We start from the raw sequence: 19509 nt of genomic DNA on the forward strand, positions 1-19509 counted from the left end.
GAAGTGCTGGAGCAAGGCAGAGCAAAGTCCATAAGACAGAGCCGAGGAGGCAGCAGTCACTCGCCGTTTCCCTGCCACCCCTTGCACCCGGGTCTGAACTTGCAGGCGGAGGGCAGCGTGTGCAGCCCCATGTCAGGGAGCAGGGGGGCCGAGCATTGGCAAGTCGGGTCTGGGGCAGATAAATGCAAAGGGCTGAAAAGCACAGCAGCCCTGGGGGCTGGGGCGGCATATCCTTGGTGCCGCCCCCTGCTTCCTCGCACGTCTGCTTTGTTTCTCTATTATCCCACTGGTGACAGCAGAGCCTCCAAACCCTGCTCTGTTTCCTTCCGGCACACCTGGTTCCCGAGCCTCATGCGCTGAAGGCACATCTCTTCACCGGCAGCGCCGTTACTGTAACGGGAACAACGCAGTTTACAGCCCAATAAACCCCAGGTCCTTCTGTGCAAGCTCCCCTTACGTGATGCTAATGCTTACAAGATGTGCAGCGCTGCGGGACGGCCCCGGGAACCAACGCCCAGCGTGTTTTACATTGCTCCGCGGCCGCAGCCTCGGCTGATTAATCCCAGGGACGAGCCCGGTGCCCCCGGCAGCCCCGCGGCCGCTGGGCGCCGGTGCCCGGCGCGGCTCCCGGCTCCGTCCCGCCGGAACGGGTCCCGGCCGCAGCCCACCCTCGGTCCCCGCTGCCGCAGCCCACCCTCGGTCCCCGCTGCCGCCCGCAGCCCGGCGGTGCTGGGGATGTTTATAGCCAGGGCCGGCCGCGGCTCGGCGGGATGCCCGGGCACCGGGGGAAGCACGGCATTGTCTCGCAGCGGCGTTGTGATCACACACTGCGTCTAACGTGATTTACATCCCATATTCGACCTCTGGCGACTTCAAAGCCTGGGCGAGAGGGGGATTAAGTGGAGGAGCTGGGGCCAGGGGAGCCGGGGAGTGGGGGCCCGGCTCACCTTTGAGCTGCCGTCATCCCCTCCCCGGTGGACCCGGGATAATCATCTCCCTTTGTGCTGCCGGGCAAAGCCGGGGTGCAAACACAGGAGCCTTGTCAATATTGGTTTTTGAGAAGACTTTTTTTCTATTCTCCCATGTCTGGAGTTTTTGTACCCAAATCCCTTTGGGGCTTCCCAGTCTTCCCCTGGGAAATCGTGATTCCAGAGGTCCCTGCTAACACCAGCCATTGATTGAAATTTCACACCCACCTGTTTGCACACAAGATTTAATTTGGTTGATTCTTCATGCCCTTTTCCTGCTTAATCGTCAACCTATTGACCTTAATATTAAAAGGGGCTAAGGGCGAGGGAGAGAGAGACTACATTTCTGTAAAGGAACAAAAGCTGCCAAAGAATAAAGTAGGCACAGCCAGCCCTGAGCTAATGAGTCCCCACCACACGCAGGAGCAGGAAGCTGCCCTTGGCTGGTGCTGTACTCCTGTGTGACAGGACACGTCTCACTGACCGTCCCTGTCCTCACTGCCCTTTACAGGACCCACAGGTTCAACCTCATGAGGGATGGGAGATCACACTGCCTGAGCCTGGGCACTTACCAGCCTGCTGGGGCTGCCTGTCCCCCTGCACTTGTCAGCGTGAATGCATCTTGCTGAAATGTGTCCTGTTCAGTGGAAAATGCCATAGGATGGAGGAAACTTGGCTCCAGCAATGCAGCAAAAGGAGCAGCAGTGGACATAGGTCAGGAGTATCCTTCACACCAGCATGGGGTGCTTTATCTGGGTGCTGTGGTGTGACTAAAACACATCAAAGCAGCTTAGTGCCACAGCCTGCCCCCAGGGATAACGCTGCCCCAGGGTAATAGTGTACCCAAGCCCTACTCCAGACCCGGCCCTGGGGCTGGACCAGTAGCCCAGCTGTGCATCCTGTGCATCCAGGCAGGCTGTGGGGCAGAGCTGCCCTGCCTGTGAACAGAACAGGGCACGGGCTCGCTCAGCCCCCGGGCTGGCAGTCACTGGAGCAGCCCTGCAGCGTGTGTCTGTCACAGTGCAGTGGCCAGGCGGCCTCGCTGCTCTCTGGGGGTCAGGCTGCTCCCACACTTGCTCTTCCTCAGAGCACAGGCAGGGGAAGGGCAGGAGAAAAAACTCCGGGAGACGATAGAAGTTGGAGTGAGAGAAACACAGCCTTTCACAGTTCGGTGGAAGCAAGGGTGTGAGTGTCCATTCCTGCTGGCTGGACTGACAGGATGCACCTGTGAGATGCTGGGCTCTGGGGGCAGCAGGAGGGGCTGGGTGCACCAGTACAGGCAGGACACAGCCCCACATGCGGCTGTGCACACCCATGGGGACTGGCATGCCGCTGCTCCTTGCCAGAGGCATGTGTCCAGGTTAGAGGTGGGACCCCAAGCAGCAAGTTTGGATTGGCAATATCAGCCAGCCCAGACCCTGGAGGGCTCTGACCACCTTCCACACATCCCCCTCTTTCATGGGACAGAGTTTTTGGTGGTTTCTGCACTTGCAGATAATCTGCCTGCTGGAAAACCAAAAAGGAAAAGGAGGACTATTTTTTACCCTGCTCTGCCTTCGCTGACATGAAACCGGAGCTGTGTGGGAGCGGGCGAGCGTGTGGCTGTGCTCACACGTGTGTGTGGTGAGCCGCCTGTGTCCCGGCCCTGGCTGGGGCCGTGCTGGGGGAGCGTGTGGGTGCGGATGCATGTGCGCCTTCCCCGGGGGACTGGCTTGGTCTGCAGAGTGCGGTCGTGTTTATTTAATATCTGACGTCCCTTCTGTCTTCAGCACTGACATCAATTAAGGAGTGTCTGAGCACTCATTGCTCAGACAATGAGCAATGGAGCCCAGATGTTCCCTGGCGGTGGCCTCCCTTCCTTCACCAGTGTTATGTGGGTGATAAAAAAATCCGAGGGGGAGTTGCATTTTGACTAGTGTTCCAGGGCCATTCTAGGAGCACACTGGGGGGGCTTGCAGGTCAGTTAACCCAGTGGGGATGCCCACACACAGACCTCAATCCCTCTGAACCGGGAGCTGGGCACAAGCAACACAGGTGTCAGGGAGCAGGGGCTGTCCAAAGTGCAGAAGGTGAAAGCAACTGGCAGATGGGCTGATCTCCAGAACCTGCCTGAGCACCTCCCTGCCCCAAAAGGCTTTCACCGGCTGCACCCGGCTGCCACGCTGCTGGCATGCTGCCTTGCCAACCAGAGATTAACACTGCAGCCTGTCATTTCATAAATACCCTCACCCATGAAACAAGAGACAGACGTGGCCTTATCAGAGAGCCACAGTGCTGCTGGGGCCCACACACACCCAGCTGAGCACTGCGCTGTGCCTTTGAGGTGCACTCTGGGTGCCCCCAGGATTTGTAGAAGTGGAGCAGGGTCAGTGGAATACTCCTGTCTGGTTTGTGAGGGCTGAAATGGCTGGGCTGGGCACAGGAAAGCAGCATGCCCTCTGTGTTTTCTGCCATCAGTAGGATATGCCACCAAGGAAGATGCTCAGATGGCATGTGGCTGGAAGCCCAACTTCTTGCTCTGGCAGGGGCTTAGTATGTACCCAGTGCTAATGATTAGACATTATTCTTTAGTTGGGAAGGAATAATTAGAACAAATGGTACTAGAGACTAATGTGTGGGATTGGTGTTATTTTTAGAAATTATGTCTGTCGTGGTGGCATCACTTCCTTAAAGGACGCGCGTGACAGGGAGCATAACCAGCAGATCGGCCTGACCAGCAAATAACCCCTTGCACGGTTTCCATATTGCCTTTTTAAACAGGAAGGGAACATGATACAAACGCTATGCGAATTATGATCTGAAAAGTTTTCCTGGCAGGTTGTCACATGAGTTGTTAGTGTCATTCTTTGACATGCACACTCAAAGCCTTTCTGCACCAGTGCCTTAACCCTCTCACCCCTCGAGAAGTCTGCCAGGTTGGAGCTTTTCTTCCCCGCCTTTTGGATCTTGTCCTTGTCTTAGGTACACTGAGATGTGATTTCACACCAATGCCTGAGCAAGAGCTCCCCATCTGTTTAATCTTGGGTGCAGCTTGAGAGGCTGGTGAGCCAGGGCAGGCAGGGAGACATGGTGCTCACCCAGGGACTGCCAGGCTGGGAAGTGGCCAAATAATTCCTCCTGTGCACCACCACTGCCTTGCCCCAGAGCATCACCAGCCCCTGAATCCTGTCCAGCCCAGGCCAGGAGCATGTGGGGGCCCACTTGGGCCAGAAGGGCTGTGTGTGTGGGCAGAGGTTCCTGCCTGCGCGTGTCCTCATCTCCTTCTGGGCTGCCTTGGCCGCAGCTCTGCGCAGAGCCCAGCTGCACTCTGGCCAGGGAACATCCGCTGTGGAAACCTGGGAGGAGCTGACAATCCCCAAAGATTGGCTGCACACCCAGCCAAGCAAGAGCTGCTGGCTTCCAGCCTAATTCATTGCAAATGTGCTTCCATGTGGTTCCAATCTGGAGCCCCTGCTCCCCCCGTGCTGCCCCCCAGGGCTCGGCAGGGGCCGGGAGCAGCCGCGCAGGGCAGAGCCGGGAGCAGCCCAGTGCTGGCCTGGGCACACAGCAGCCTCCTTGGCTCCCTGGCCCAGGATGAGTCCCCCAGCCACTTCCCTCCTGGGAGTCACAGGGAACCTCCACAAGGATGTGAGAGAAGTTCACAGAAAATTCCTGCTGGGGACACAATGTCCGGAATGGTCCTCACTAGCCTGCACCCTGTGGAGGGACTAACATCACTCCTTTGCCCTTAGCCCAGCCCCAGGCATCATCTTCCCACCGGGATTTGATTTTCATCTGCCAAAGGGCTTTTGGCAGGCGGCACTGGGCTGGCAGCCAGCAGTGCCCAGCATCCTAATTTAGCCTTCTCTTCACCCTCCCCAGCTGTCGTTCTGTTGTTCACTGCTGTAGTTGCCCCCTCGTGTCCTTGGGCACAGGTGGGCTCTGCGGGCACACACCGCTGTCCTGCCAGGGAGGCAGGGCTTGGGGCAATAGAGAGATAAGCTGAGTCCTGCTGGCTGCCACCAGGGCTGACCCCTGTCCCTGCTCTATCCTGGCTCTGCTGTGCTGTGCCCATCAGCTCTTGGCAGGGCTGGGAACACAGCATCACCCCACGCACCCCTCTCACGATGGCTCCAGCAGAGATGTCCCAGGGCAGTGATGAGTTCCTGAGCCCCTCTGCTCCAGCAGTTCCTTGCTGTACTTTGCTTTCCCCAGAAACATCTCCCATGGGAGCAGGGCAGCTCTCTCAGTCCCCCAGCACAGGTGTTGTGGGGTCTCAGGACCAGGGAGATCCCCACTGACACCCTGGTGCACAGTCCCAGCACCAGCATTTCCAGGCAGGTCTTCTCCTTGTCCCATGCATGCACCTGGGTTTAACATCTCAAACTAGTACAACATATATTAATTTCAGATCTTCTCCCTGAGGGCTCTTCCCTATCTTCTGGGGTTCCTTGCCTATGTCCTGCAATGCCCCTGCAGTGCTGCAAAGCAACTTTAAGCTCAATTTAAAATTAGTCCAGACTCAAACATCCTCTCCCCACAAGCTCACGCATTTGAAAGGAATAACATCAAAGCTTCAAAATAGTCAGTAAAAAAATTGCTCATTAAGCAAAGTTGTGGGCCCTGTCCTCTTTTGTGTTTATCGCAGAACTAGAAATGCCTGGCACAAGGCTAACCCTCAGAGCATTGAAATAAAGTGGCATAAAAGGAGTTCAACTCTCCTCAGGTTTCAGGAGAAGCAGGGTGAAGCATGTGGGGGAGTGAGCATGGCTGGGGCCAGCACCTGGAAAAACATTTTTGGTGTTGGTGCAGGAGCAGAAAAGGAAATGAGCAGTCAAAGAGCTGGAAGCAGCACAGTGGTGGCCAGGCGGGCTGGGCTGCGACGGCCATTGCATCACCCCTCACCAAATTCAGAGCCCCTGCAGGCAGTGCTGTGCTGCCTCAGGGTGGCTGCACTGCTGCCAGGGACAGCGTGGCCCTCTGGGCAGCCTGCAGTGCCCAGAGCACTGCCAAGAGGCACCTGGACATGTCGCTGTGGTGGCGGAGATGAGGAGATGGGATCATCCCGTCACCCTTTGCCTCCAGCCATCGGGGTCCGTCCAGGTGCCGATAAAGGGGAAATCTCCCTGCCAGTGCTTTTGAACCCCGAAAAATGAGCATCTCAGCCGAAATACAGCAGCAGCATGGAGAAGTGGGGAGGCTATAGGACAGGGGTGATCACTGCCAAGGCTTTTGCCACTTGCTGTCACAGCAAGGCGATGCTGGGATGGGCTTGGGTGGACCTTGCAGAGCACAGGGTACACGGGAAGCTCCAAATCTACAAGGCTAGATGCCCTCCCTCCACAAAAAGCCAAGCTAATCTCTTTGATGGGACTCAGAACTGCCATCAGCCTTGCAGGGACAGTGTTGGGGTCTGCACTGTGACAGTGGGTGAGAGCTGATGCCTGATGCCCTGAGAGGTGTTCAGCCCTTGCTGCTCTGGAGTCCTGCTGTGCTGGAGTGCTGCTGCCCTGGTGCAGCCAGGCGTTGTGCTTGTCTTTTTAAGATCAGAAAGGTTTTTGGGCTGACACTAGCCCTGGTACGCAGAGGAAAGTGTACAGCAGGGTAATTAAAGTGTAAGAGCGAGGCTGGGTTTGCCTTTAATGGCTTGCAGCTGCAAATATTTTTGTCTTCCCAAGTCCACTTGTAAGCTGTCTAGCTGTATTTCTCATCCTGGCCAATTAGATTCCCATGTGTGCTGCAGAAGTGGAAATATAGAAAGTGAATAATCCTCCAATTCTGCTCTTTGCTGCAGAGGCCTTTGAACCTCTGGCTGCCAGGGCTCCCTTCCACCCCAGCCCCATCACCACTCCGGGCACCCCTCTCCACACCAGTCCTGGCTCCCCTCTTTGCAATCAAACTTCAGCAAATCTGCTTTGGGCATCATCATGATTCATCTTCAAGCTTTTCTGATCAAAGCTACAGGCTGTTTCTCCTCCCTCCCCACCCTCTTTTTGCTGAGCTTTACAGCAATTTTCCCTTTTGGATGCTGGTTTTCTGCCAAAAGTTCCACTCTAAAATCAAAAGGGGCAGTCCATTAATACCAGGCAGCTGTAACAAGTACACTATTGTGTTGTCTCTTCCAAGGTACCCAGGATTTTAATAAACTGTGGGGTGTGGAGAGCTGGTTGCCTACAAGAAAGGGGAGGCAAAGGTGGAGGAAGAGGGAGCTGGCAGAAACCATGGTACCATAAAATGCAGCCCAGAGGTGCGGAGCCCACGGTGTGCTTGGTGCTGTGTGGTGGTGGGAAGGAAGAGTGAAGGAGGCACTCGGCAGTCTCCCGGCTCTCTTCCAGCACCGGGATCAGGTATCGGTCGGGAAAGGCTGCTCACTTTGATCTCTGTGGGCTGACAAGGCTCTGTGCCAGCACCCATGCTGTGGAAACAGGCTGCCTGCCCTGGCTGTCCTGTGCTGGGAGCCACGGCTGCTGGGGCAGCTCACTCCAGGGCACCCACACACCAGCTGGGAGCTAGTAGGCAGCTCTGATCAGTGCAGTGGGGTGTAAACCTCTCGTTCAGTCAGGTTTGGGTCTCTCTGGGAAACATCCGTGTTATTCTCAGCCCAGCTGGGGTAGGTCTCCAAGACCTTCCCTGTCTCATTCCCCACGGAGGACATCAGCCAGCACCCAGTGGGGCCAAACTGCCTTGTCCAGTCAGGAGATGTGAATGATGCCCCTCGAGCTCCCAGCAGCCATAGCCAAGCTGCTGGAGACAGGTGGGCAGAGCAAACCCCAGACAGGGCTGCCCCAGCAGCCAATTCAGGTGAGCACCCCTTTCTGTAGATCCCTGGAGATCCTGCCCTCTGCTCCTGTGGCAGCACCCTGTGGCAGCAGTTTGCGGGCAGGGAGGCAGGTTTCTGCACCAGTCTGGAGCAGCGGGGCAGAGGGGCCGACCCTGAGGGCTCAGCACTGCAAGTCAAGGTGAGGCCGGGCTGGGAGCAGATGGGACCTGCTCTGCTGGTGAAAGAGCGTTTCTGCTATTTATGCTAAGCGGTGGGAATGCTTCTCAAGCATTTCGGATGGCTCTGTAATGAGGCCGGCCTAAATATGCCAGCATTGTTTGTGGTGGACAATTAAAAGCTCCCCCTTGCCACATGAACGGTGTCTCTGGTGGCGGAAGGGCCCGGGAAGGCGCGGGCGAGGGCAGCCACAAAGCCCGCCTTTTGTTCCGTGCTCCTTTGAACCCGCTCAAAGCCCCCGTTTCAAGGGGTGGCTTTTGTTTCCTTTTCAGCGGGCCTGAACCCAGAGCCGCCTGTTGTTTAGCAACACAGAAATGTGACCTTAATTGACTCTGCTCTCGGGTGCACTGTGTAAATCACTTCTGGCACCCAGGGGAGTGCGTGACGTGCCCCCTCCCTCCCCAGTCCCAGTACACCCGGGAGCATCCTCCCTCCGGCCGCTCTGGTCCCTGGCAGAGTGGAGCTCAGCTCTGCGCATCATTCCCACGTCGCAAGCTGGGAAACAGGGCTGAGAACACTCCTATGTCCATGGCAAAAGGTTTCCCGTTTTCACGGGAGAGCTGATAAAACTGTTTCCCTCTGTTCTTCACACTCTCTTTGCAACCCAGTGCCTCCTGCTTGTGTTTACGGTCCAGCTGGGCTGCTAAACCTCTTCACCTACCTTCCCCGGGACTCACTGGGTTAAAGCTTATTGAAAAATAAATTAAAAGATGATGATGATGAAAATGATTAAGTGATGAAAAGGTAACAACTCCTCCTGTGAACCTCTGACACACACTTAGCCAGACGACTTATTTGTAGGATACCAGGGGGCTGATACATTAACAGATATAATTTGCGGTCTCCCGAGGAGAGGTTAAGGACTGGGAGCACGGCTCCCTGGGAGCTGCCCCGTCTCTCCACCTCGTCTGCCCTGGCCTTAATCAAGCGATCATCTCAGCCCGTGCCTCGCTGGCCCCCTCTCTTCTTTCAATGGGGGAAAATTTGCAGACAAATTCCTGCCAGCGGGACGTTGGAGCTCTCCTGCGTGGTGGGATAAAGATACCTGTCACCTCCACCCGGCCCCGCCGCCGGCTCACGCTGGGAGCGCCGTTCAAGGAGCACCACGCTGATACCCTTATTTGATTACGCCTCTTCATGCCTTCCTCTGTGCGGGAAGAGCTATTCAACAGCGGCACCGCTGCCTTCCCAGCACGGGCTGGCCCCGCTGCTGGCCTTTTGTTAGCCCCACTGGCAGCACGCCGGGCATCAGGGTCCCCACGCCACCGCCTCGGGCCAGGGCTCTTCCCAGTGCTTTGCAACAAGGCTTTGGCCAGGCTGTTGGTTTTTAACTAGAAAAATTGCAAAAATGAGGGGATAATAGGACTTAAATAGAAATACGAATGGCTTCATGAGATAAGGGCTCTGTTCCTCCTGCTTCACCATACTTGTGGCATGATGGAGATGGGGCTGCTCAGTTATCTGCCCCTGTTATCTGTGTCCACTGGGAGATCCCAGGGCCATATTATCAGGATCTGCCCTGGGTGCTGCTGATTGCTGGGTGATCCAGCTCCTCTGTGGCCTCAGGAGTTTTTGGTCAGGTTTGTGAGCTTGCAGAGAGAGGATCAATTGTCCCTCTTCTCAGGAGTTGAAAGATCAGCACCTGGAGATCCCCTGGGCACCAAGAGTTGCAATCTCAACGGAAACACCATTTTGCAGATCCCCTGGCCAGAACCACACACCCCATGTCACCCTATCCACTGCCCCTGAACAGTGCCACATGTCCTCGGCAGTGTCCCAAGCACCACTGGTGACCACCTCACTAGACAAGATGTGCTCTCTGTAGCCCAAGCAGAGGGGACCCAATGCTGTCCCAAGCTCTGAGCCTTTCTGCCATCCCCAAAAGTTTCTTGTAGCTTATTTTAAGTAAAATATGTTGCTTCAGGTGACACTGAGGTGTGAGTTCCCAGCCAGCCCTGCAGCAGCCTGGGGAGGGCAGCCTGTGTTCCTGCCTCTCCCTCTGGAGTTAATCACCTGGGCTGCTTGGAAATGTGGAGCAATTTGCCCTTGTTTTGCCTTTCCCTGCTAGATTAAAGAGCTCTTAAGTACCTGGTTCGTTATTTCTGCCAGGATACTTTCGCACTAAGGTCCTTGGGACTGTAATCAAGCCACCTCTTGATCTTCTTCCTGATAAACTAAGTAGGCTGAGTGTCCTGTCTGCCTCCATCGGAAACGTCCTCAGTCCTTGTCTTGCTCTCCCAGGGCTTCTCTGCAGGCTCTCCAGCCTGGGCACAGCCTGTTTGGCAACGGCTTCAAGTGTGTCAGGATTGGACCTGTTGGTGCAAAGTCGCTCTCCTGTGTCAGCTCCTCCAAAACGACTCTTCAATCTTGCAAAGCCAGCAGTGGAAGGAACAAACAGGCTGCACAAACTTCCCTGACTGCACAGCTGCAAATCCCCCCACAAAGCCTGAAGACTTTGGGCATCTGCCCCTTTTCCCCTTCCCCACACCAAAGTTCACTCAGCATAATCCCCCCTGAAATCTCCCTTCAGCGAGTTCTGCTCTGCCGGGCAGGAGGAAGGCTCTGGGGAGCTGTGCTGCAATGAGCGTGGTTGGGGCTCAGCATCTCAGGAAGAGAGGGATCTCTCCAAGCTGTCAGGGAGGGAGCAGTGAAGGCCAGCCCTTACCCAGGTATCACACCCCTCCCGTGATCCTCAACAACAGCTCCAGGCTCTCAGGGAACCCCGGTGGCTCTGGGGCCGGTTGCTGCCTGTTTCTTCACCTCAGAAGCTGATGGGCCTACACATGGCTGGCTGCAGAGTGGTGACCTGGGCGGCCAGTGCAGCAAGGATCACATCTGGGACCTTGGATACAAGGGGGTCACCTGCAGGAGCCCAGTCCCTTGAGTCACCGTGCAAGCAGCACCTGTGGTCTTCACAGCTTCACAGTGCAGAGAAGTGCCAAATGGGCCAAATCACCACTGTGTTTGCACAGATAAAATGACAGTCTGGCACTTAATTAAACTCATCTTCAGTACTTTACTTTTGACTGAAATACCCTACCATACATTTCTCGGGTGTTTTGCAGACTGGGGTAGCTCGTGTTATCAAGCACTTCCTGCCCTGCAGGGAGCATCTCCCAGTCCCTGGGGCTGCGCCGGCCCTGCCACCCTGTGCATGCTACTGCCCCAGCCAAAAAGTGGCATTTGCAGCACTCAGGTCACTGCCCCCCAGCAAAGGAGCTTTCGACCGAGCCCCAGCAGCATGTCCTGCCACCGGCACCTCCTGAAAGGGACCGTCCGCTGCAGCCCCGGCCCATTGTCCAGAGGGATAATTGGAGGGAGAAGTGAAACGGGGCTGTAAGGAATTCTGCAGCTATTCAACAGGGCAGAAAGCTCGCTGCTCCTGACAAAGTGCTGAGGCTGCTACTTCCATTCTGTGTCCAGAGGGGAGGCCTCTGGAGGGCAACTCACTATTGAGGAGGCTCTGGGGTTGAAACAACACCCGGTATGTGAAGTTTTACTCTTTCTGTGTGAACGTGCTCTGACGTGGCTGTGCACAGGGTCCTTCCCTGCTTGGGGCTTGGCAGGGCTGCAGCTGCTGGTACTTCCCAGCTCACACAGTGAGGTGTCAGGGTGTCCCCATCACTGAGTTCTGCTGACACCAACCTCAGCTCTGCTGCTCTTCTCCCCATGCTGCCCTCATGGGCTCTGCCAAGTATTCATTCACTCATCTCTGGGGTCCCGTGCAAAACTTCCTCAGCCACAGTGACCCCAGAGACCAATACCTGTGCCACCCCAGCACCCAGCAGCACACACACAGCTCCCCCAGACCCTTGCCAGGGGCTAGATTGTCCCCTTCCCATATTTTTTGGGGAGGATGGAGCAGCTCTGGAGCAAGTACCCAGTTTGGGGGTGGATGGAAAATCTGTGCTTCTCTTTCCAGGCATCCTGAGGCTGTGAAGGGCTGGGCAGTGAAGCGTCTGTGTGGTCCCTCCCACGCAGGCAGAGCCCTGTGGAGGGCAGCTCCTCTCCCACACGCTCCTGCCAGTAGCTGGCCGTCTCCAGACATCTTGCATCGCTTTGCTCAGCCCTGCCGCAGCTGCAGCCGAGCTCCTGCTGGGATCTCACATTCAGGGTGGGGTTCCCCCTTCTCCAAAGCCTCCTGGCGATATCCGGCTGGAGGCAGGGCCACAGTCCCGGTCAGGAGCAGTCCCCTGCGATGCTGGGCCGGCTCCGGTGCAGAACTGGGGTCCGTGGTGCCTGAACCCTTGGGGAAAGCTTTCTGACACTTTGCCCGGGCTGCAGAGGGATTGGTGGCAGATCTGGAAGCCTGTGAAGGGGTTGGCCTCCCGCACATGAAGGCTGGAGGGGATGAGGGAGTGCCCAGCTGCCTCCCTGGTGCAGACAGACACATGGGGGCAGTGTCTGTGTCACAGGGCAGTCCCCAGGGATGCTGGTGCTGCCCTTGCCCTGAGGGGCACAGTCCTATTTTACATCGAGATGCTCTTGAAGCAAATGCCTAAGTAATCCCCTTCTCCTTCCTGCCCATTGGGATGACACAGTTCCAGACCTTGGAAGGGAATTTAGCTCTTTTTGTCTCTGGCCCAGTAAACCAGGTGAATGTGCAATCAGCAAACTGCTGGCAATTACAGCCATCACAAATTTCTGCATCAGTGCCATAAACAAGTGGGAGGGGGAACTCAGAGCACAGCATCCCCAAGAGCAAGAGAAGATAAACAGGACTATGTTCCAAGGTTTAGATGAGACTGCAGTCATCCCTAGGACCCAGTGCTGTTCTTCCCAGAACATGGTGCTCTCGTAACACCTTTGCTCAGTGGAACTTACCAGGCTGTCTCAAGCCCCAAAGAAAGCCCTCCTGACCTTCCCGGGAAATGACTCCACCAAGCAATAAACTGGCTCATGTTTACTTTGAGAGGGGTGTCTTGTCAGGCTTTAACACAAGAGGGACAGCTCTGAACTGTGAAATGTGGCTGACACCAGAACCATGGCTGGAGCAACCCACAACCACCAGCACATGCATGGGACCAGCTGGGCCCAAGCCTCCCCTGTGAAGGATGGGAGGCCATGGACAGTCCATCCTGTTAGACCTTTTCCTGTCCTTTTTCACATGGGTGATGGTTAATCAGCTGCAACTACAGCGTGCTTCTCCAGACTGGCAAACACTAGGCAATAAGAGAGCCCCTCACCCCATGCAAGATCTGCAGTGGGGGTGAGGATGAGAGAAGAGGGAGTGGTGACTGTGCTGTGGGCTGACCCAGCCTGGGAGGAGCTTCCCAAGAGGTTCTCTGTGACCCTCGTGCTCACCGTGACACTGGCTGAGCAAGCACAATGCAGCTCTCAGCTATGTCCCTCTCCCCTTTGCCTGTTTTTGGGCTCTCATCCCACAGCCCTCATCCACTACTTCATCCCTCGGAGGAGCCATGACCCAGCTCAGCCTGTGCCCAGCACCAGACCCCATCTCAAACCCCTGGTGCAGTGCCCTGAGCAGGCAGCACTGCAGGCAGGCTCTGCCCACACGCAGCTGAGCCCAGCGGGGAAGGCAGTGAGCGCCAGCCCTGTCTGTGAGCACAAACATCTGCTTGGAGCCTGCTCAGAAACACCAGCCCAGGCTGTCCAGCTGCCAGCCTCTGTTTCGAAGCACAATAAAAGCTGAAGGATGGCTGAAAGGAAATGCCCCGTGGGAAGTGCAGAGCTATGTACTGTGGGATACAGCAGCACTGATCCCACAGTGAGGAGAGAGGCTTGGCTGCAGGGAGCAAGGAAGTCTCCATGAGGCCTGTTGGAGTCTTTGCTGTGAGACCCTTGTGCAGCTGATGACCAATCAGAGCCCTCCAGATGCAGAGCTAGGGATAAGTGCTCTGATTTCCCTATGCATTCACCATGCAGGGGACTGGTTTGGTTGGAAACACTGCTTACTGGAAGGATTTGTCCTGATGCATCATCATCCCAAAGCTCCCCCTTCCCTTCCAGGCTCATCATCTCCTCCAGCACGAACTGTGATGCAGCCCTGAGGGATGTCCTGGCCCCTCTTCCTCAGCCATGCAGGTTTCCAGTATTGCTTTGCATTTACACGTTGCTGTCAAAGGCCTGAGTGCAATGGACCATTTGCTCTCCCCTGCCATAAACAGGATTCATGTCACTGCTGGAACAAAGGCAGGTTGTCTCCCAGGTCCAGACATGAGCCTGTTACTGATGGAGGCAGGAATGAGGCTCTGCCTGATACTGGAGATGCAAAAAAGCCAAATGTTTCCCCACGCCTGGCAGGATCAGCCTGTGTTGGTCTTGCTCTTTATACCAGTGCTATGGCTGCTGGGCTGGGGTGGGGGCTGGAGTCCAGCATCACTCCCTCTGTTTGGCAGATGCCCCATGTGTGTCAGCACTGCCAAATGAGATGGGGGTTTATCTGTGCCTGGGGTACAGCAGGGCTGCGAGGGCCAGAGCCAGGCAAGATACATTACTGAGGTTCAGCATGTGTCTCTATCCTGCTCCCTCTCTTGCTACAAACACTGTCCAGATTTCCAGCATCAGAGGGAGAAACACCAGCCAGATTGTTTTATGGTTTCAAGAACTCATAATGTTTTCCAGAGAACAGAGGTACAACCCATCTTCTGCAGTGGGACAAGCTGTGGGAGCCTCCAGCCATTCATGACAGCCTTCTTTTTAAAGGGATATTCCTGTCTGAGCACTGAGGAGCCACTCTGGGGGTCACATTCACACCACCCTGCACTTTCACTGCTGGGATCAAATCCCCTTTGCAGTGGGTGGCCCCAGTGAACCAATGGGTGCCCCTTTTGACTCCCTGCACATCCCATACTCACACAGTCAGGTTTCATTCCCCGACTCAACTCCATGTTTACCATAACAGAGTCCAGATCTCTGGTTCCTAATTTAACCCTGGTGCAGTGACATGACAACAGGTCAAGCTGTGTGTTCCCAGGGAGAGACCTGAACACAGCAATCCCTGGGGTTTTATACCCTCACAGTCTGTGCTGTATGTGCCTCTTGGTCCAATGGTGTGATTTAGTCTGGGGTCTTCTTGCTCTTCATTGGGTCCTGCAGAGTCTCTGGGTGACTGGCTACCTCCCTGCTGGGCTGTGCCACCCATCCCCGTGTCCTTTGTTAGGCAAAGGATTGATGCCAGCTCACAGCTCCAGCCATTTCCCCCATCCAGGAAACAACCTGCAGCTTGCACACCAATGTACCTGCACTAAGTATATTCCTCAACACTTCTGACCTCCTCAGCAGCAAGAAAAAGCCAAAACAACAGAAAAAAAAAGGTCACCACTGGAAAGGCTCTTGCGAGGCACCCCAGTGCACCCATATCCAGAGCAGTGTGCGCCATCCCAGCCCCAAGCAGGAAGCAGCCTCCTCCTGGCATAGCCTGAGACATGTCCCCCTTGCAGGGCAGGCATGATTGCTGTTGGCCCTGGTACCAGCACAGCAGGGCAGTGTGATGGGAGCCAACAGCCCAGGGATGGTGTGTGACCCCACCTGGGGGAAGAACCCAGCAGAGGCCCCACTCCAGGAGCAATTCTAGGGATGAGTTTTGTTGAGGTGCTATGCAACAGCAGGCTGGATCAGGCAGGCTGTGTCTCCTCAGCGGGGCTTGGAGAGCACGGAGGGAGACACGGCTCTGCAGGCAGTCACAGGGTGACCCGGCCCTGGCTCCCAGCCCCGGCTCGCAGCCCGTGAGCCACCTCATGTCTCAGTCCTGCCGTGAGGCTGAGTCCCAGCCTCTGTTCTAGCAGCAGTGCCCCAGCCATGCTGTTGTTCTGGCAGGCTCATTACAGCAGGTCTGCTTTTAATTAAGCAGGATGCTGCTTTTGTATAGCTGAACCCCTGGGTAGTTTGGGTACAGAGCCTTCACCCCTGCAGCTCCTGCTGCTCACCCCTGTGTGCAGGGCAGCAGGCAGGGGGAGCCGGGGCCAGGGGCTTCGGGAGCACATGCTGGGGAGGTGTGTCCCAGCCACACGGAATGTTGGCTGTGTCCCCAGGGTTACAGGGCATGGTGCAGTCTGTACCATGTCCTGTGGCTGGTGTTTGCTCTCTTGGGGCCAGAAGGCAAAGCCCAAGGCTCTTATCGCGCCAGGCAGATAAGGGTTAATGCCCCAGCAGTTGTGCTGAGCTGGCTTTATTGGCAATAAACCCCCTCTGGGAGCAGCTTCCTAATCATTACAGATTGCAGGTAGCCCTACCTCCAAGGCTGTCCTTCAGCAATAGCACCTCTGCCTGCCCTGCTGCCCCTGCACTCCCCTTGGCAAACACACCAGGAGCAGGCCCCTCCAGCCCACACCCCTTCAGTGCCACACAGCCCCCTTGCAGCCCTCACTGGGGGCATGTGCCCCCAGCCTGTTCCCAGTGCTCAGTGTGGATGCTCGTGCAGGGCTGAGCAGGGAAACAGTCCAGAGGCTATGGTCTGTGTGGATCATATTGCTGTCCTCGGATACCTGAAAGACACTGGAATGGGCAGCTGGTACCCCTGGGGCACAGCTCTGTCCGGCAGAGATGTCAGAAATCACTCCTGATTTCTGAAGGGGGAAGGGGATAAGATTGTCCCAGCCGTTCCCAGCACCAGCTGATCGCAGGGCCACAAATGTTTAATAAATGGGAGTGGAGTCATTTGTCTGGGCTGATCCCCCCAGGAAGTCTGTGCTCTGCAAAACAAACCGGGCTTTTGTTTGACTTGTTTTAAGTTAAACACGTCACCCCTGTAAATCACAGGTCCCCTTCCCTGCCCCAGGGGCAGCGGCAGAGCGAAGGGGGCTGGTGGCCTGAAGGTGCTGGTGCAAGCCAGAGCCACGCGCTGGCAAGTCTGGTCCCAGCCCCGGGCTGTGCGTCCCACTGGGAGCCACGGCTGGAGCATCCCAGCCCCCGCAGCGCACAGCCGCCCCAGCCGGCTCACACGCCCCGCTGCGCGCAGCCCCCAGGCAGGTTTGCAGCGCTGCTCCCGGGGGACTCTCCTCCCGGCTCCCCCAGATCCCAGCTGCCAGGCTGCTTTCTCCCCGCGGGGCCGGACGCCTGGACGCCGGGCCAAGGTCAGCCGTGGGCTGCGGGCCCTCGGCAGGAGCGCGGCCGATGGCCGGGCTCGGCGCGGCTCGGCGCGGCGTGCGGGCGGCGTGCGGCCGCGGCTGCCGGCGGCCGGCCCCGCCGCCTGCCAGCGGGGGCCGGGCCGCTCGTGTGCGGCGGCGGCGGCGCGCTCCCGCCCGCGCTCCCCACGCCGCTGGCAGCCCGCCACCGCGCCGGGGGTTCGCTCCTTTCTCACGACCTCTCAGGTTCCTGAGCTCATCTGGGAGCTATTCATTTCCTGCCAGAAAACAGCCTTGCCTGCTAAAAAAACCACCTTGGCCGCAGAGCGGCCCAGGGCTTGGTACGAGGGCTCTCCCGGCTTAAATCATAAAGCTCCGGCTGTCTGGCTGGAATCAAAGGCAGGGCGGGCGTGGGGGGGCGCGGGGGCCTGTGCCATATGGTAGCACTTAAGAGCCAAGGAGGAAGCAAGGAGGGGCTTTTGCACCGCTCACGAGGAGTGTGGGAAAAGTTAATTGACTTTAATGACAGGTTTCCCGGGACGGCAGCAGCAGCAGATGGAAAGGAGCTGCGGGGATGCGAGGGGCAGCCGGGGCTGCAAGCTCCGTGGTGGGTGGGGGGCAAGGCAGGGTACTGGGAAGGCAGGAAAAGCCCCCTGTGCATGGACCTCCGTGCAGGTGCACTGCAGGCAGGGATTGGAGTACTGCTCCTTCCAGCTCAGTACCCTCGGGTCTGCAAATGCACCCAGAGGACTGGGGCAAAGTGCTGACCAACCCAAGAATGGTCATGAGAGAGAAAGACCTGCCTCCAGCCCTTCCCAGGATCCTCTCCACTACCAGCCAGGGCCCAGCAAGGTGCCCAAGGAAGCCAACAGGAGCTGCATCCCATCTGGCAGCACTAAGTCCAGTCCCTTTTCCTACCTGTCCTGTACACTCCCCATGCAGGGTCATAAGCTCAGCCCCGGACATTCCCTGGCACTCCTCCCTTACCCTTTCCCGCTCATCCCTCAGCATCAGTTTAAAGGCATTTGCTGCACCTGAAAGAGAATTCCCACACACAATGATCCACAGACCCACAGCCTGCATTTGTCATCCCAATTTGTCACGGGCTCAGTGAACTGGCACCAAGAGCACAGCTCTTGGGAATTGCTCTGATCCCCTTAAAGCTCACAAATTCAAGCAGATCTCTCATGTCAACAGGCTGTGGGATAGAGTAAACAGAGAAAGCCTTGGAGAAACCGGCCCAAGCATGCTGTATCTGCTTTATACTAGGCTATTTAAACTCCATTAGCAAATAGGTTCATCTTGTCTTTCACTCTGGGATCTGCTCTATGTTCTCCATTAGCCTACAGCAAAGCCTCTTTTTTTTCTAATGTGCTTTCCAAACCAACTGCTTCAGCAGAAAAGGACTCTGCTCAAATGGAACAGCATTCACTCTTATAGGTGATGCATGACTGGTCTACATCAGCTCCACACAAGCCAAGGAGTTGGTCCGATGCAATTCTGAGACAGGTCCTGCGAGCACTTCTCTGAACACAGGGTGGGCTCACTCCTTCCCTCAGGACCTCCAGTGCAGAAAGGTGACACTGGCTGGTGGAAGGGAAAGATAGCTCAGCCTGTACAGCTACACATCTGCCTTGGGACAACAAATCTGATATTCCCAAGCCTTGCACACAAAACCTGGCTGTGAGATGCCTCTGTGAGGGTGGCAATGCAGGCAGGCCAGCAAGGTGTTGAAGAGGGAAAGGGAGATCAGGTCGTTTAAAAAAAAAAAAAAAAAAAAAAAAAAAAAAAAAAAAAGCTGCCACTGCCTATCTTAGGCACATACCAACCGCCTTACCAGGATGTATTTTCAGATCAGGTAAATATGTTTCTTTACTGGGAGCAAAGCTGGGGAGTCAAACCCCAGCAGGTTTAATCCATCTGGTCTCACTCACCTCAGCTTTCATTTTCCCAGCACCTGGATACAGTCAAGCACCTGGCTGATCCAGACAAAATCCAACAAGCTTTTGCAGCAGGATTTGGACAGAAACCCCAGTGGATCCTGGCACATTTTAAAGCTGTCCGCTCTGAGTTAGGACTTGTTAAGAAGGGCCATGCAAGCCGTAACCTGAGACTGCTGCTCGCCACTATCTATGGCTTGCATCTTGCCTGGAAACGGGGCATCCTCAAGTCACAGGGGTCAGCTGCAGCTCATGATTACAGAGTCCTTGCAGCCCCACATCACTCCCTCGACCACGTGTTTTCCATATAACAGCAGAGGAAATGCCCAACTCTATCAAAACCACATGCAAAGCATTAATCATCAAGCAGAGCTTGGCTGCTGCTCAGGGTCGGGAACAGCTCTATGCTTTTAAGTCCAGGTGGAGGTGGTGCCCAGCGCCTGCTGCAGCCCGTCAGCCAGGAGACAGGAGCACTCGTGTCAGGCTTGTCCTGCGGAGAGCCACTGCTTTTGTAACTCGAGAAGCTGGCAGGCACCGCTCTCTCAATCAACTGACTGGAGGCACTTGCAATTTACACTACAGCCTGGGAAACAGGCTCC

This window comes from Lonchura striata, chromosome 9 (genome assembly GCF_050655825.1).
Source record: "Lonchura striata isolate lonStrDom1 chromosome 9, ASM5065582v1, whole genome shotgun sequence".
Taxonomy (NCBI): domain Eukaryota; kingdom Metazoa; phylum Chordata; class Aves; order Passeriformes; family Estrildidae; genus Lonchura; species Lonchura striata.